The following is a 17,322-nucleotide window of genomic DNA, read 5'->3' as shown; positions in this document are numbered from 1 at the left end:
TTCAGTCCTGACACTGTCCACCTGGAGATGGCGTCCGGTCCCTCAGGCTGGCGGCTGTCTCCTCCCTCCCCCAGATACCACTTGCAAATCTCAGCCTCTGGAATTTCTGAGCAGCCAGCTTCAAGTTGGGGTTCCCTCAATTCCCTCTTTAGTGCGATTAATTTGCTAGAGTAGCTGACAGCACTCAGGGAAACACTTATGTTTACCGGTTTATTATCAAGGATATTACACAAAGTAAAGATGCAGAGATGCATAGGGCAAAGTATGGGAGTAACAGTGTGGAGCTTTCCTGCCCTCTCCAGGGGATCCACCCTCCAGGAACCTACACAGGTGGCGCTATCCCGAAGTTCCCTGGGCCCCATCCTTTTGGGAGTTTATGAAGGCTTCATTTCATAGTCACGATTGATGAAACCATTGGCCATTGGCCATCCACTTAACCTTCAGCCCCTCTCCTCCCCTCCCTAGAGGTCAGGGTCAGGCTAAAAGTTCCAACCACACTCTAGTCATGCCTTGGTCTTCCTGGTGACCGGCTCCTTTCTAAAGCTACCACTGCCATCTGTCAATTCATTTGCATACAAAAGGACATCATTTTGGAGATTCTAAGGATTTTAGGAGCTGTATGCCAGGAAATGGGCTGAAGACCAATTATATATTTCACTATATCATAGGTTAAATCTATGCCTGCCTACTCTATTGCATTAGAAAGGAAAGTCAACAAGACTCAGTACAAAGCTACACATATTTTATGAATGCAAAGAGGTTGTTTAATACTGATCCAATGAACTTTGGTTTTACTTGCACACATGAGATTAGCAGATCACAAACCATGCACGTGATTAAAGATATTATCTGTAAAATTCCCAGATAAAGTCATTGAAAGTTGCAATCAGCAAACATTTCCCCCAGGTTTTCCTGCTGCTGCTTTGTGGTTCTATTCACACGCACATTTATGGATTCTTAGCACTGAGCATGACCTTAGAAAACAGCATTTTGGGAATAGTCATGATAGAAATAGGCTACTTACAAATTTTCTATTAATGAAGTTCTAAGAAACAACATATAAACTCATGACTAGTCAAGTTGTCAGAATCCGCATTAAAATGTGAGAATATTAATTAGCTACTATTTACTGTCAAATGGTAAATGGCATGCCTTTTCTCTTTGAGCTATTTTAAATCTGTCTTAATATTTAGGTATTTCTAAAATCTAAAACTGACAAGTTATAGTCTAATTTGCCACTATAGTTTTAATAACCGCAAATACTAAATTGTAGTTTTTAATAATCTCTGTACTTTTAGAAAGATAATAAAAGTAAGTAGGTAGAGCGACTGAAGAAGAGTAAGCCTCAACATTGATACAGACCGGAACTATTATGTTATAAAGTTCTCCAATCTCAGACAAGCAAAAAAGCCTGAGCAGACCACCTGTATCAGCTGGTCATCAATTAGGGCTCTGCAGCCTTCCCCTGGGGGTGCACCATTTGGCAACCGGGTGCCCTGCCAGGGGTCGGCCTATGCACTGTGCCGCAGGGGACTTTCTCAGCAGCAGGCACTGGGAATGGGGCATGCATTCCTCACCTGAGTAGAGGAAACAGCGCGCTGACTACAGCTCAGAAGCTCGGATGCTTTCACCTTTCCTGTTCTTTTCTCTCTCCTGTCTCCATGCTTGTCTTGTTGCACATGGACTTGTCTGCTTGTGTGATGTTCCCCACTCCTTTACATGTGTGTATTAAATTAGGCTTCACGACTGTCTTAAAGGGTCCTCTTCTGTTTTTAAGCATCCTTTCGCTCTGTTCACACACCCGTATACTAAATTGCTTACACGTTCTCCAATACTGTCAGCTTCCTTGGTATTTTGGTATTGCTGTCAACAGTTTCTCTTGCCTGGAACCCTGCTTCCTCTGCCCCCAACTCTTCTCTTGTAGCTCTCTGCAAACCTTTAGTTTCCATTTGGCATCAACTCAGTTGCCAACATCTCTGTTCCAAATCCTCACTTTCCCCTCAAGTTTTTCTCTCCTTTATGCTTCCATAGACTTTGGATTTTTTTTTTTTTTTTTAGGTGGAGTCTCGCTTGTTGCTCAGGCTGGAGTGCAAAGGTGCAATCTTGGCTCACCGCAACCTCTGCCTCCCAGGTACAAGCAATTCTCCTGCGTCAGCCTCCTGAGTACCTGAGACTACCTTTGGGAGGCCGCCTGAGTACCTGAGACTACCTTTGGGAGGCCTAGGCGGGTGGATCGCCTGAGGTCAGCAGTTCAAGACCAGCCTGACCAACATAGCACTTGGATATCTCAAGTTCTGTTCTGAACCTGTTTTTGTATACACCGACCTCACATATGCATCCTTTTCCCCAAGTCACTGAAATATAGAAGGCAAAGACAATTTCCTATGAAGTATCTGCATTTCTGACATCTAGGCCAGTGCCTGGCACATGGTGTTCATTCAGATCGCTCAGTAAGTGATTATTATCCAGCTGATTTCACATGAAATAAGCCTTAAATTACACTAAGGCAACAGAGCTACCATCCATGAATCCTAAGTAAAATCACAAAGAATGGAAATAAGGTGTTTCAAAATTTCCCTCTTCTTCATAAAAACTGGCTTAGGGAAGTCTTTGAAAGAATAAAGGTGGCTGCTACCTTAATTTCAAAGCTGGAAAGAATTCTAAGTAGTTTGATAAAGCTTTACTTGATATCTTGTCACAAAGCAAAATGCTTATAATAAGCCTATCATTGTAGATTTCTGAATCCGACTTCATCTGTTCATCTAGGAGGAGTGTACAGACCCCATGTGATATTTTGAACACGAGTCTGTCGTCCGTCCGTGCCCACCGTGGTTCACTGGTCAGAGGCTGTGTTCTTCGGGCCAGCTAGTCAGATGGACGTTCTCTTTTCCTTTCCTGATTCTGTGCCCCTCTTAAAGCTGAAGGACACATTTCAGTAAAAATTAAAGAAGTCATTGTGTTTCCTCGCCGGTGCTATTTTGGGAAAGGTGAAGTTGATCCGTTGCTCACAGCGAAAGTTAAGATTTGACTGCTTGCCAGATCCAAAGGCCTCTCCCGGGCTCCATCCCCTGCCTCCCGCCTCCTGTCCTCCCCCAGGCTCCGACCCCTGCCTCCCGCCTCCTGTCCTCTCCCCCAGGCTCCGACCCCTGCCTCCCGCCTCCTGTCCTCTCCCCCGGGCTCCGTCCCCTGCCTCCCGCCTCCTGTCCTCTCCCCCGGGCTCCGTCCCCTGCCTCCCGCCTCCTGTCCTCTCCCCCGGGCTCCGTCCCCTGCCTCCCGCCTCCTGTCCTCTCCCCCGGGCTCCGTCCCCTGCCTCCCGCCTCCTGTCCTCCCCCGGGCTCCGTCCCCTGCCTCCCGCCTTCTGTCCTCTCCCCCGGGCTCCGTCCCCTGCCTCCCGCCTCCTGTCCTCCCCCGGGCTCCGTCCCCTGCCTCCCGCCTCCTGTCCTCTCCCCCGGGCTCCGTCCCCTGCCTCCCGCCTCCTGTCCTCTCCCCCGGGCTCCGTCCCCTGCCTCCCGCCTCCTGTCCTCCCCCGGGCTCCGTCCCCTGCCTCCCGCCTTCTGTCCTCTCCCCCGGGCTCCGTCCCCTGCCTCCCGCCTCCTGTCCTCCCCCGGGCTCCGTCCCCTGCCTCCCGCCTCCTGTCCTCTCCCCCGGGCTCCGTCCCCTGCCTCCCGCCTCCTGTCCTCTCCCCCGGGCTCCGTCCCCTGCCTCCCGCCTCCTGTCCTCCCCCGGGCTCCGTCCCCTGCCTCCCGCCTCCTGTCCTCTCCCCCGGGCTCCGTCCCCTGCCTCCCGCCTCCTGTCCTCTCCCCCGGGCTCCGTCCCCTGCCTCCCGCCTCCTGTCCTCCCCCGGGCTCCGTCCCCTGCCTCCCGCCTTCTGTCCTCTCCCCCGGGCTCCGTCCCCTGCCTCCCGCCTTCTGTCCTCTCCCCCGGGCTCCGACCCCTGCCTCCCGCCTCCTGTCCTCTCCCCCGGGCTCCGTCCCCTGCCTCCCGCCTCCTGTCCTCTCCCCCGGGCTCCGTCCCCTGCCTCCCGCCTCCTGTCCTCTCCCGGGCTCCGTCCCCTGCCTCCCGCCTCCTGTCCTCTCCCGGGCTCCGACCCCTGCCTCCCGCCTCCTGTCCTCTCCCCCGGGCTCCGTCCCCTGCCTCCCGCCTCCTGTCCTCTCCCGGGCTCCGTCCCCTGCCTCCCGCCTCCTGTCCTCTCCCCCGGGCTCCGTCCCCTGCCTCCCGCCTTCTGTCCTCTCCCCCGGGCTCCGACCCCTGCCTCCCGCCTCCTGTCCTCTCCCCCGGGCTCCGTCCCCTGCCTCCCGCCTCCTGTCCTCTCCCGGGCTCCGTCCCCTGCCTCCCGCCTCCTGTCCTCTCCCGGGCTCCGTCCCCTGCCTCCCGCCTCCTGTCCTCTCCCGGGCTCCGTCCCCTGCCTCCCGCCTCCTGTCCTCCCCCAGGCTCCGACCCCTGCCTCCCGCCTCCTGTCCTCTCCCCCGGGCTCCGTCCCCTGCCTCCCGCCTCCTGTCCTCTCCCGGGCTCCGTCCCCTGCCTCCCGCCTCCTGTCCTCTCCCGGGCTCCGTCCCCTGCCTCCCGCCTCCTGTCCTCTCCCGGGCTCCGTCCCCTGCCTCCCGCCTCCTGTCCTCTCCCGGGCTCCGTCCCCTGCCTCCCGCCTCCTGTCCTCCCCCAGGCTCCGACCCCTGCCTCCCGCCTCCTGTCCTCTCCCGGGCCCTGCCTCCCGCCTCCTGTCCTCCCCCAGGCTCCGACCCCTGCCTCCCGCCTCCTGTCCTCTCCCGGGCCCTGCCTCCCACCTCCTGTCCTCCCCCAGGCTCCGACCCCTGCCTCCCGCCTCCTGTCCTCTCCCGGGCCCTGCCTCCCACCTCCTGTCCTCCCCCAGGCTCCGTCCCCTGCCTCCCGCCTCCTGTCCTCTCCCGGGCTCCGTCCCCTGCCTCCCACCTCCTGTCCTCTCCCCCAGGCTCCGTCCCCTGCCTCCCGCCTCCTGTCCTCTCCCGGGCTCCGTCCCCTGCCTCCCACCTCCTGTCCTCTCCCCCAGGCTCCAACCCCTGCCTCCCGCCTCCTGTCCTCTCCCGGGCCCTGCCTCCCACCTCCTGTCCTCCCCCAGGCTCCAACCCCTGCCTCCCACCTCCTGTCCTCCCCCAGGCTCCGTCCCCTGCCTCCCGCCTCCTGTCCTCTCCCCCAGGCTCCGACCCCTGCCTCCCGCCTCCTGTCCTCTCCCGGGCCCTGCCTCCCACCTCCTGTCCTCCCCCAGGCTCCAACCCCTGCCTCCCACCTCCTGTCCTCCCCCAGGCTCCGTCCCCTGCCTCCCGCCTCCTGTCCTCTCCCGGGCCACAGCCTCCAGCTCTGTGATTATGCTGCCGCTGCACCCTCTGGAGTTTCCCTTTCCCGACACGGTAGATCCGGCTGTCCTCACTCCTACCGGGGTCACTAAGGAGCAGCCTAGGGGCTTCTTGGCTCTGGTCTGCCCCTCCAATTTCTCCTCCCGATCCCTGACAGAATGATCTTTCCAAAAGGCAAATCCGCTCAGGCCTCTTCCTCCTTAAAACCGTTCAGGTCTCAAGTCCAAATCACTCAACGTGGATATAAAATACTTCATGGTCTGGTTTCTTTCTATTTCTGTCCTCCTCCTGAGCCCCGCCCCCAGTAGCTCCTTGCTCAAGTTACTCAGAACCGCTTGTGACTCTGGCAATGCATGCTCATGTTGGCAGCTCTGTGCCTTCAAATGCGCTCTATCTTCCCTAAGTGAACGCAGGGCACAGGTGTTCACCTCGGGTGACGTTTCCTCCCTGCCCTTTTTACCTTGGGGACCACGTCCATTCTCCACCTCCAGCTGTAACTGTTCACATACCTGTATCTCAGCTTATATCTTTATACTGAGGCCCCTCATCCACTCAACAATGCACATACTCGACGTTGTTGCTGAGCAAAATTAAACAGGAGGCACTGTCCTCATAGCAGAGTATCATGGGCATCGCAGAATATTACAAAGTATAGTAACATAAAAATCCCCAAAAAGGGGAAACTGAAGTTACAGTAAACACTATAAGACGAGAAATGTGGCCTGCAAGAGGCCACAAGCAGGGAATTTGACTTCAACAGTGTCAAGGAGGGTTCCCAGAATAAGGTTCTCCCAAGCTGTGACCTTAAAGCTGTGTGTAAATGACTTTGATGAAGAGAGCAAGAAGGGCCATTCTAGGAAGAAGGAAGCATGTGAAAGTATGGCTGAGGTAGGAGGATACGGATGGACCCGTAAGGTGCTCAGTGGGTGACGCCCTGGGGTCAGTGTGGGGAGCACTTTGGACAGTGTGGGGAGCACGGTGGACAATATAGGGAGTGTGGCAGTCTGTGGGGAGCACCACAGTGTGGGGAGCACTTTGGTTAGTGTGGGGAGCACAGCAGTCACCAGGGGAGCATAGCAGTCAGTGTGGGGAGAACTATAGTTAGTGTGAGGAGCACATTTGTCACTGTGGGGAGCACATTCGTCAGTGTGGGGAGCACATCGGACAGTGTGGGGAGCACAGCGGTCAGTGTGGGGAGCACAATGGTCAGTGTGGGAGAACAGTGGTCAGTGTGGGGAGTACAGCAGTCAGTGTGGGAGAACAGTGGTCAGTGTGGGGAGTACAGCGGTCAGTGTAGGGAGCATGATTGTCAGTGTGGGGAGCACAGTCGTCAGTGTGGGAGACACAGTGGACAGTGTGCAGAGAACAGAGAACAATAGGGAGCATGATGTGAATTAAGGCACTATAGGCAATGCAGAGATTATTTCACACCAGCTAAAAGGCTATGAAAAGCCAAAAGTGGATGAAAAGGGTAGGGATAAATACGGTGCCTTCTGTCCTCAATTACTCTGTCAGTATGATAAAATAGCCACTGGAGGGTGACATGGGTGATCTAAAAAGGCAAGATATGACTTGGGGATTGGTTGTTATCAGATTCTCCCTACTAAAGATGAATATAAAACGTCAGAGCTAAGAGGGATGGAAGAGACAAAATTCTTTTGGCTTGGTGATGGTTTGGCTGTGAAGGTAAGGGAGAGAGAACGTCATGAAGGAAGATTCGGAGTTTCTGGCTTACTCAGAAGAATTACATGTAACATGGAATAGCTTTAAGACAGGATGTTAGGTGCACTGAAGATGATTTTTACAAAGTGTGGGGGCTATGAGAATGCGTTTCCCGTATCCTATCTGTGACTGCAGGGAATGTAACTGACCTGGACCCGGCTCTGTGCTGTCAAATCTCCTTGCGTTCCTATGAGGCCATGCTCCCCCAGGGCTGCTCCCAGCAGTGACTGAATCTGTCAGTGCTATGAAACAGGTCCCCTCCTGGAGATGTGGGATTCTCTGACAGGCCACTGTGGCTCTAAGGCTCCTGTCAGCCCTGCCCAGCTCCCCTTAGAGATGCAGTGCAGGCCATGGTGTTTCATCCAGCTTCCTTCCTTCCCTCCCCTTCGCTGAGGTCAGACCCGAACCAGGTTACCGGCTCCCCACCCTCTCTTGGACTCCCTCCCTCCTCTCCCAGAGCCTTACCCTCCACTCCTCCTGCATGTTTCATCTTGTCTTGGCATTTACTACCCTGAGAACACCCATGTTAAACACAGCAACTCTCTAGCGACACTGGGAAATGATCTTAAGGTGATAGTTAGTAAAACACAGGGTATAAAACATTAGGTAGCATATGATAATATGCAAATGAAAATTCAGAGATTGAAAGATGCAAACTGGCAATTATTTTAACAGCTGGAGGTAAATTAAGACATTTCTATTAAACTGTAAACATGTGATTCAAGAAAATACTTTTAATGAAGCTAAGCAGATCACATAGGCTATGAGTCCTAAGCCTCTGAGAAAGAATACTGGCATGAAGTCTGCAGTGATGTGATGTCACAAATATTATAGGTGACAGCAAGCCACATTTTCTTGAGATAATGAGAAAAAGTCAAAGTTTAGCTAAGTCAACACTGATCCCAGGAGGTTTTAATGACCAATATATGCAGGAAATGTCCAAAAATTTATATACTTGAAAATTTTTAGCAAATATTTTATCTCTCTAGTAAACATTACTTTTAATTATATAAATAATAAACTTTACCAAAAAGTATGGAACTCCTCCCCCAACCAAAAAAAAAAAAAAAACCCACCAAGATGATACTTGTTGTCATACTGCAATGAATTTTGCAAGCATGGGGAATTCTTGCTCACCGTTTTGACACGTGAGTATGTTTTACATAGGTTTAATTTTGGAATATACCATTTTATATACAGTGGGGTTTTGTTTGTCTTTTAACCTAGAATATTGTCTGAAGTATTTTTACATTTCTAGTCTGCAAAATTGTAATATATCTTATCAAGTGAATTTAGTATTATTTAACTATTACCTATGATGGCTATTAGGGCTGCTTTGAAATTTCATTCTAAAAATGAAACTTTTCACATAGTTTACCTTCATTTACATCATTTCCTCTAGAACCCAAGATGTGAGATTATTTGACAAAGAGTACATCAGCTTTATAACGCTACAATAGTAGATAGACTCAACTTGGATTAATAAACAAAACTACTTACACAAGGATGAGGTAAAACAGTACACTAAAAAATAATCATAACAGCATCATAATGGACTTCTGCTTCTAGCCATAATGGAGTCACTGGTACTGAACTAGCCTTCATGTTATATAAATAACCATAAACTGGAGAAAATACAAGAAATAACCATTTTAAGATGTTGAACAGCAGACAATGAAGAATCGTGATCAATAAGAAATGAAAAACACCAAGTGTTAATGGTGACAGCTTATAAAAATGTTATATTCAACAAAAGGGAATGCTTATGCAATTGAAAATTCACCTAGGTCACTGAATGTTATGCAGCCTCAAAAATGATGTTAATAAGGGGGTTCTAATAACTAGTGTGGGAGAGACCAATTGTTCAGACAGTTTCCCTTTTCTGTGGAGGGAGGTACGCAGCTGGACTGTATTTCCCAGCCTCCTCTGAAGCTATTCATGGCTATATGATTGGCAGATTTCTGATCAACGAAAAGTAAATGAAAGTGAAGAATGTAATTTCTAGCCTGGGACCATAAACATCCCTCATAATGGTCTACATATTCTCTTCCCACATCTGTGGAAAAAGGACACGGGAGAGGATTCAGGAGGAGAATCAAAGTAACTTAGGTCCCTGAATGACTGCCTGGAGCAGAGGCCTGTCCATGACACACTAGACTGACAGGCGAGTGACAGGTGATCATTCCTATGACAAGCCACTGAGATTCAGAGGATTTTTTTTGCTATGGCAGTTAGCATAAACTGCCATACCTGAAAAAATACTTATGTTGATATAAAATTATGTAACAATAAGTCAACTAAGATAGGAAAGAATAGTGTGGAAGAAAATATGCCAAAATATTAACATTGGTTCCTTCTGGTTGAAATCTCTCTTCCTCCTTGCCTACATTTTTCTATATTATCTAATTTTTCTAAAATAAATATGACATATCTTTTAATAAGAAAATACTCTTTATTTTCTCTACCTTGACTCTTTGTATTTATTTTCAAAATCACCTAAAACTTATTTAAGCATGTGGCAAAGGGAATGCTAACGACCTCTTGTTTCCTTCCAAGTCATTATCCTGTTTCCAGATGCCTTTGACGACGGTTTAGCCTTCCTTGCTGTTGTGTGACGCCCCCGTAGTTTTTAAAACCTGTGGTGAGGTTTGTGACTAGCCGATGTGTATATACTCCTTCAGAGATAACTGAAGTTTGCCCCAGTTCTGTTTCCTTTCTAAAATCTGTTGAAACCTAATTGAGATAAGTCCTCCTTTTATTAACTTATTGGAAAATGTCATTTGATTTCTTTGCTCGTTAATTTTTCCAGATAAATTGTCAGGATTATTCTGTCAAATCCAACGAAAAATTATGAGATTTTATTTTGCTCTTGCTTAAAAGACGTCGATTACTTGCATCCCATCCTCTGTTACTAGCATTGTGAATTCACCTTTTATGTCTCCCTTTTTTTGATAACTAGTATTCTATTATTTGCCAATTCTATCTCCTCTTCCACCATCTTTCCACTCCAACTCCTTATCATGTAATGTGTGGATTGTTGAGACAGCTCTTAGAGTCCTTCAGCATGCAAGCTGATGACAACCCAAATACTCTTTATCAGCACCTCATGTTACATATATACTCAGTGTTCTTTAATAAAATACTTGATTCACAAAATGTGGTGCCTAAAACATAGAGCTTAATAAACATTAATTTCCTTCTTTATCATCTCCCCAACTATCTACACAGGACAACGAGCTACCTCAGATTGCCAGTCTGGGTTCCTCACAGTCCAGCCTCTGCCTTTCCACTTAATCTTATCTCACATTATTCCCTTCAGATTACATCCAACTATTTACATTTCCATCTCTGAATCAGCTCAACCGTTGTTAAAAATTACTTAAATTTTCATTAAAGAAATGTATGAGTCTTTAACATTTAGCTTCAATAGTTTTAGTACTATAATAGAAAGAAGGGACTGGATATAGCAGACCTAAGTTCTAGCTCTATTAGGGCTACTCACAGGCTTTGTAACATTGTGAAAAATCCCCAAACTAATATCTGAATATTAATTTTATACGTGAAGACAGAAAGATGGTCTAGAAGTTTTCTGGTTTTCTTCTCAATATTCTGGAATACTTTGTTCATGATAATCTTTGAATAAAATTTTACAGCACAATTTGTAAGAATTATTTTGCATGAACCCATCCCCTATACGGCAAGAAAACACTTTTTAAAATCAAATGAAAAATACAAAAAAAAAAAACCAAGAAGAGATGTGACTAAAAGAGAAAGATTGAAGGCATAAAAATAATTATATCCAGAGAAATGAAGCAGACAGAAGTATAAGATAATGAATCTTCATCCTAAATGACATCGCGCTCTTCCTCCACCTCCACTCTTTAGCACTTTTGAGTAGCAGAAAGGGACTGCATGATGTAAAAGTGGTAGAAACCAGAAAGCGGAATCCCTCAGCCTGAGCGATCATGGAAAGCGGAAGAGGAAAGAAAGGGAAATGTTCAGATGAGTGTTCCTACCTCACCCCTCTGGGCCAATGCATCACGCAACAGTTATGAATACTGAGGAGAACTGCAAGAGAAGGAGGCTTCTGCCTCTCTGAAATCAGCCCTCTGACTACCCCTGTACCAAGCTAGATCCAGGAAATGAAAACATAACCCAATTGAGAAAAAGAAAGAGGAGAAAGCCTAAGTTATAAAGATTTATAAATTGAAAGAAATAATGAAAATTCAAAGGAATAAAGAGAAAAAGTAATTATTTCTCTTTCCCATTCAAAATACTGCACAATGAATGTATTATTACCAAAAAGAAATAAAAAAATATACAAAAATCATGTTAAAGTCAAATATAACCTGAAAGCCATGCAAAAATATATCAGAATTCAAGATATAGGGCAGAGAAGTATTTAATAACAGTAAAGCAAAAGGAGACAGAGCAGGATCTGGGATGGAAAATCGACCAAAACAAAAGAAAAGAGAGGAAGAAAAAGTTATTTTTAATCACTTTTTCCCACTGGAAAGAATAATTTTACTTACGAACTTCACAGAAATCATATAATACTTTTCACTACAATTTGTAACAGAAGACCTGAAAACAGTTGAAAAGTTGGAGTAAGTTATTATTTTTTGTTGAATTGTGTCCAGTGTTAGAATGTAACACCCAAGTTAATTTTCATTTCCTCAACAACAAGTTCACACAGATGACAGCAGATAATTTAAAAAAGCATATGCTACCTGTGTAATCTATAACACCACACAGCAAAAAACACAGACTTTCTCTGCTTAGGATAGAATTTCACAAACCCCTGGGTTTTTCTTTGTCAAGATGCATGATCAAACATGCATTTTAAGATATATAATTAAATAAATATTTGTAAAATAAATTTATGGTTGAAAATTGCAGATATTTTAACATTTACTATTTGCTATTTGTTTATCTTCTTATGCTTGAAGGTGTGTATCAAAGAATGATTTCCTAGTATGTTCCAGTGACTCAAGACAGTGCCTCCCTCGCTATTACTCAATTACAAATAGCAATAAAAAGAGTCGGCAGAAAGACCAGATCATATTATATCTTCTTTTTAGAAATGGAATTCGCTTTAAATAATTATGAAAGGATGACAAGTGGCAAACGGAATATAATTTAATGTAAAGATTCTCTTTTGTAATACTTCATGTGTATTTTGCATATTAAATCAGACAGGAATAACTGATGAAACAATGCTTTATTGAATAGGCATTTCTTAAGCATATTCATCATCAGAAAAGAAAGACTAAGATAATGAAAAAATAATACAGTTTAGCTTGTATAATTTATTCCAAGCATCAGACAATGGAAGGAAATGGGAAAATGAAAAAGAATAATCAAAAAAGCATTGAGTTAAGTACTTGAAACAGGGCTGAATGATGCCAAGCAGTACAGTTAAAATATAAGTAAGCATGTGCATCTAAGTTACTCTTATATTTTATGTTAACTTAATATGCCAAAATAAAGGGTAATAAATAGTTTATGTAAGCCCGGAAAACTCCTTTGGTTTCAAACTTTATTACTAAGTTTCACATTAGAACCAAATTTTGGATTCCCATCAAGACGTGATAAGCCCTGATTACGCTCTTTAACATGAAATGGCACCTTCTGGGTTTCAATATGTCACAAAGTAACACACGAATGATAATAGCAAAAAGGCCTAGATGGAAATATAATAGAACCTACATTCAGATACATGACAGCAGCTTTAAGGAGCATTTTTGGCAAAGGCTATACAGAGAGGCCAATGTTCTTGAGGTATAACTAGATACCTTTTGCAATTATCAAATTTTTTTCAAATCAAAGAATTCCATGTTTTCATAAGGATGTCAGAAACAGGGTCTTTGCAGGTAAAAGTGTGAACCGAATACAAACACACACACACGTGCATATTGGCATAAGGGATATTAAACAGCATATTTGGGAAACGGCAGGTACATGATTCAACTGGACTAAAACAACATATCATTTTTAAAGGTTTTATAACCTTTTGTATCTGCATCCATTAAACAGTGTGCACAATGTTATACAACATATAGGATGTTTGAAACTGGGTTTTAAAATATCTTTTTACACTGATACTTTAATTTCTAATTAAATTATATGTATTTTGTATGTTGTGATAATTTTGTAACACAGGTACTGTTTTCTTTTCTTTTTTTTTAATTGAATTTTAGGTTTTGGGGTACATGTGAAGAACATGCAAGATTGTTGCATAGGTACACACGTGGCAGTGTGATTTGCTGCCTTCCTCCCCTTCACCTATATCTGGCTTTCTCCCCATGCTATCTCTCCCCAACTCCCCACCCCCTGCTGTCCCTCCCCTATTCCCCCTAACAGACCCCAGTGTGTAGTGCTCCCCTCTCTGTGTCCATGTGTTCTCATTGTTCATCACCCACCTCTGAGTGAGAACATGTGGTATTTCATTTTCTGTTCTTGTGTCAGTTTGCTGGGAACGATGGTCTCCAGGTTCATCCATGTCCCTACAAAGGAAACGAACTCATCGTTTTTGATGGCTGCATAGTATTCCATGGTGTATATATGCCACATTTTTCCTGTCCAGTCTATCATCAATGGGCATTTGGGTTGGTTCCAGGTCTTTGCTATTGTAAACAGCGCCGACCAGTTTTTTTACTTAACTCTCTGTGGCTGCTAAGCATTCTAAGTAGAAAATATAATTGACTTAACTTTCTCTTATTTTTTAACATTTAGAGGCCATATTACCAATAATCTATATAAAAACAAAATACACTTAAATGTGCACCTAACACACATGAAAAATCTCTTATAAAATCCATTATGTCCTTTGCATAGAGACAGAAAGCAGAATGGTGGTTAGCAGGTGATGTGGGGAGCAGGGAGTGAGGAGTTGTTTGATTGGTATAGAGTTTTAGTCTCAAGGGAAAAAAGTGCTCAAAATTGGTTGCACAGCAATGTGAATGTACTTACCGCAACTTGAACTGTACTCTTGAAAATGGTTATGGCGGTAAATTTTTATCATGGATATTTACCACAATTTTAGAAAAGAACACAAATAAGATTGTATCAATACTTATAAAAATATCATTAGTAAAAATAAAACTGTTATAATGAAAAAAAGTCCTAAAAATTCACATTATTTAGCATTTTGGTTTTTTTAAGTACATTTTCAAAAATTGCAATCCCACTAAAAAGTGGGCAAAAGACATGAATAGTCAATTCTCAAAAGAAGATACTTACATGGCCGACAAACATATGAAACAAGGTTCAACATCACTGATCATTACAGAATGAGAATCAAAACCACAATGAGATACCATCTCATGCCAGTCAGATGGCAATTATTAAAAATTTAAGAAACAACATATTGTCTTTTCAAAATGATTAGCATATTGTTTTTTAAAAAATATACAAACAATGTTCCAATTCTGGAAAAATCTACACAAACAAGTAATCAAAGTAAGGGGAATAAAAGGGCTCTAGACATCAAAAGTGTCCAAAAGTGTGGGTAATGTCTTCTCTGAATGAGGCAGTTACTAGAAGAAAGACAATCAAACCCAACCCAAGTCATGTTAATACCTGGAAGGAATATTACCTAAATATGGACATATTCCCATTTTTCCAAGAGAGCTGAGATCAAGTTAGCAACACGGCTATTTTTAGGTAACAAAAGAAAGCTAATTCATCTTTTGACACCAGTAACAGGAAGGCTGTTGAGCCCGTTCTTTTGGAAATTATGAAAAAAATTCAACATCTCTTTATTAGTCAACAGGGGAAAAAGTTTAAAACCCTGCACTTATGCCCGAATCCACCACGAAAGGTCCAGTAAAAGAAATTTAATTTAAAAATCAAGATGGCATCATTCCTTGTAACAAATGTTAATTACATCTTCATTTTATAAATTATATAAAAATGATTTTAAAAAATGAAATAGAGGAATTGCTTGAAAAGCTGTTCAAATAGCAAATCATTGATTTTGTTGAGTAGAAAGGAAGATATCAAACAAAATATAATAGTTTATTTGGAATCATCTTTATTTATTTGGGCAAAAAATTTTAAAAAAAAAAGAAGACTGCTTTTATGTGCAGAAGCTAGAGGTTCAGTTCCTAAGAGAAAAATATTTTAAATATTAAAACCATAGCTCACAATGCATCATTCTGTTTCTATTCACTTTCTCCCACTACGGGAAAAATTTATGCAGAAGCTTGTCCTTCACAGATGTTAATTATCAGAATAATGTGAGCTACATTGTTCCCACTGTCTTTTACACAGCAAATCCCAGCAGGAGCTAAAGAATATAATAGATGTGCTACAAGTTGTTTAGAATTTATAAATACCAGTAACAAAAGCTAATCATGAAAACAATTTTAAACAAAATATAGCAAGAATTTTATTTAAGATCATTTAATTATTAAAAGTACAATTTAGAAATAACCAGTCCACATAGATTAGAATACTAACAAGGTATATTTAGATTTCAAGAAAAATGATTGATTAAAAATTTCTTTTCTTAAAAAAACAAACAATACCACTACAAAGTGGGCAAAAAACATGAACAAACACTTGTCGAAAGACGACATTTATGTGGCCAACAAACATGAAAAAAAGCTCAACGTCATCATCATGATGATCATTAGAGACATGCAAATCAAAACCACGATGAGATGCCATCTCATGCCAGTCAGAATGGCGATTATTAAAATATCAAGAAACAACAGATTCTGGTGAGGCTCTGGAAAAATAAGAATGCTTTTACACTGTTTGTGGGAGTGTAAATTATTTCAACCATTGTAGAAGACAGTGTGGTGATTTCTCAAAGACCTAGAGCCTTTGAGAAATGACATTCATTTGACCCAGCAATCCCATTACTGGGTATATGCCTAAAGGAATATTAATAATTCTGTTATAAAGACACATGCACGTGTAACAGCAAAGACATGGAATCAACCCAAGTGCCCATCAGTGATAAACTGGATAAAGAAAATGTGGTACATACATACCATGGAATACTTTGTAACCATAAAAAGGAACACGATCATGTCCTTTGCAGGAACATGGATGAAGCTGGAAGCCATTATTCTTGGCAAACTAACTCAGGAACAGAAAACCTAAACACTGCACATTCTCACTTGCAAGTTGGAGGTGAACAATGAGAAAACACAGACACAGGGAGGGAAATAACGCACACTGGGGCCTGTTGGGGAGTAGAGGTGCGAGGGGAGGGAGAGCATCAGGGTAAATAGTTGATGCTTGCTGGGCTTAATACTTACGTGATGGGTTGATAGGGGCAGCAAACCACCATGGCACATTTGTACCTATGTAACAAACCTGCACATCCTGCATATGTATCCCAGAATGTACATAAGGAAGTTTAATCAAAGAAACAAAATAAATGTATCAAGTTTCTCTAGTCCCAAGGAATATTATGGCATTCTTATGATTTCACCCTATTCAAACTCTCAAGCACTACCAGGGCAAGAATGTCAATGCTGTATGTACAGCATCTAATCAGTGCCTGGCTTATCATAAATGCTCAATAAGTACTTGTTGAATGAAATATTTAATAAAACAATGGAAAGCAATAAATATAAATTGAACATCATTAACTTTTAATCACAAAGATCTATCTTAGAATGAATAAGTGGTTGTGTATGCACTGGCTTTGAAGGCAGTTCCAGGGCCTTTCAGCTCTGCTTGTCTCCCTCTTACCATCTAAACCCTACCTGCCTGCCTCTGTGCTCCAAATGCTATCATGAAAGTGGCACTTGTCTAGGTTCAAAGAATGAACAGTATTTACATTAGAAAAATAACAGTAATCTATCGGATGTGCACAGAAGAGGTGGGTTTTAATAGCAAGCAGAATAGGAAAAAATGAAGCAGATTAAAAATAGAAGATATTATTGGAACTAATGGCAGTAACAGAGATGCTCAACGCATGTTTCTTGAACAAATGAGTAAATTCATGACTAAATAAAGGAGAGCTGAGAATGTGTGTGTTGAAAGTATAAAGAGTAAGAAGATACCAACAGCAGCTAGAAGGAATGTCTCAGATATCTCTGTCCTCTCTCCCCAACTTCATCTCTTTCAGCTGATCCCTCCACCAAAGCCACCCAAACAACTAAACGCTTCATAAGCAAACATCGTTTTAATGTCAGACCTCTACCCACCACCATGCCTGCAGTTTCAACTAGATCATCATCCTTTAATCCTTACTGTCTGAAAACATTTGGAGCTATTACTGGATGGTAGAGAGAGCCACAAACAAAATGTC

General features: G+C 43.6%; 1 protein-coding gene and 1 long non-coding RNA gene across 5 annotated transcripts in view; both read right to left on the bottom strand.

Annotated features, from left to right (window-relative positions):
- Positions 1–17,322, bottom strand: part of PACRG (parkin coregulated) — a 592,113-nt gene that overhangs the window by 459,851 nt on the left and 114,940 nt on the right. The window lies entirely within an intron of this gene.
- Positions 740–5,546, bottom strand: LOC118153133 (uncharacterized). Its single transcript, XR_004742427.3, has 3 exons — positions 5,408–5,546; positions 2,210–2,918; positions 740–2,177 (listed from the first exon to the last, which is right to left on the bottom strand). It is a non-coding gene; the product is annotated as an uncharacterized LOC118153133 (long non-coding RNA).

This window comes from Callithrix jacchus, chromosome 4, assembly GCF_049354715.1.
Source record: "Callithrix jacchus isolate 240 chromosome 4, calJac240_pri, whole genome shotgun sequence".
Taxonomy (NCBI): domain Eukaryota; kingdom Metazoa; phylum Chordata; class Mammalia; order Primates; family Cebidae; genus Callithrix; species Callithrix jacchus.
Note: the sequence above shows the minus strand (reverse complement) of the source record. Positions and strands in the feature narration are given on the sequence as shown.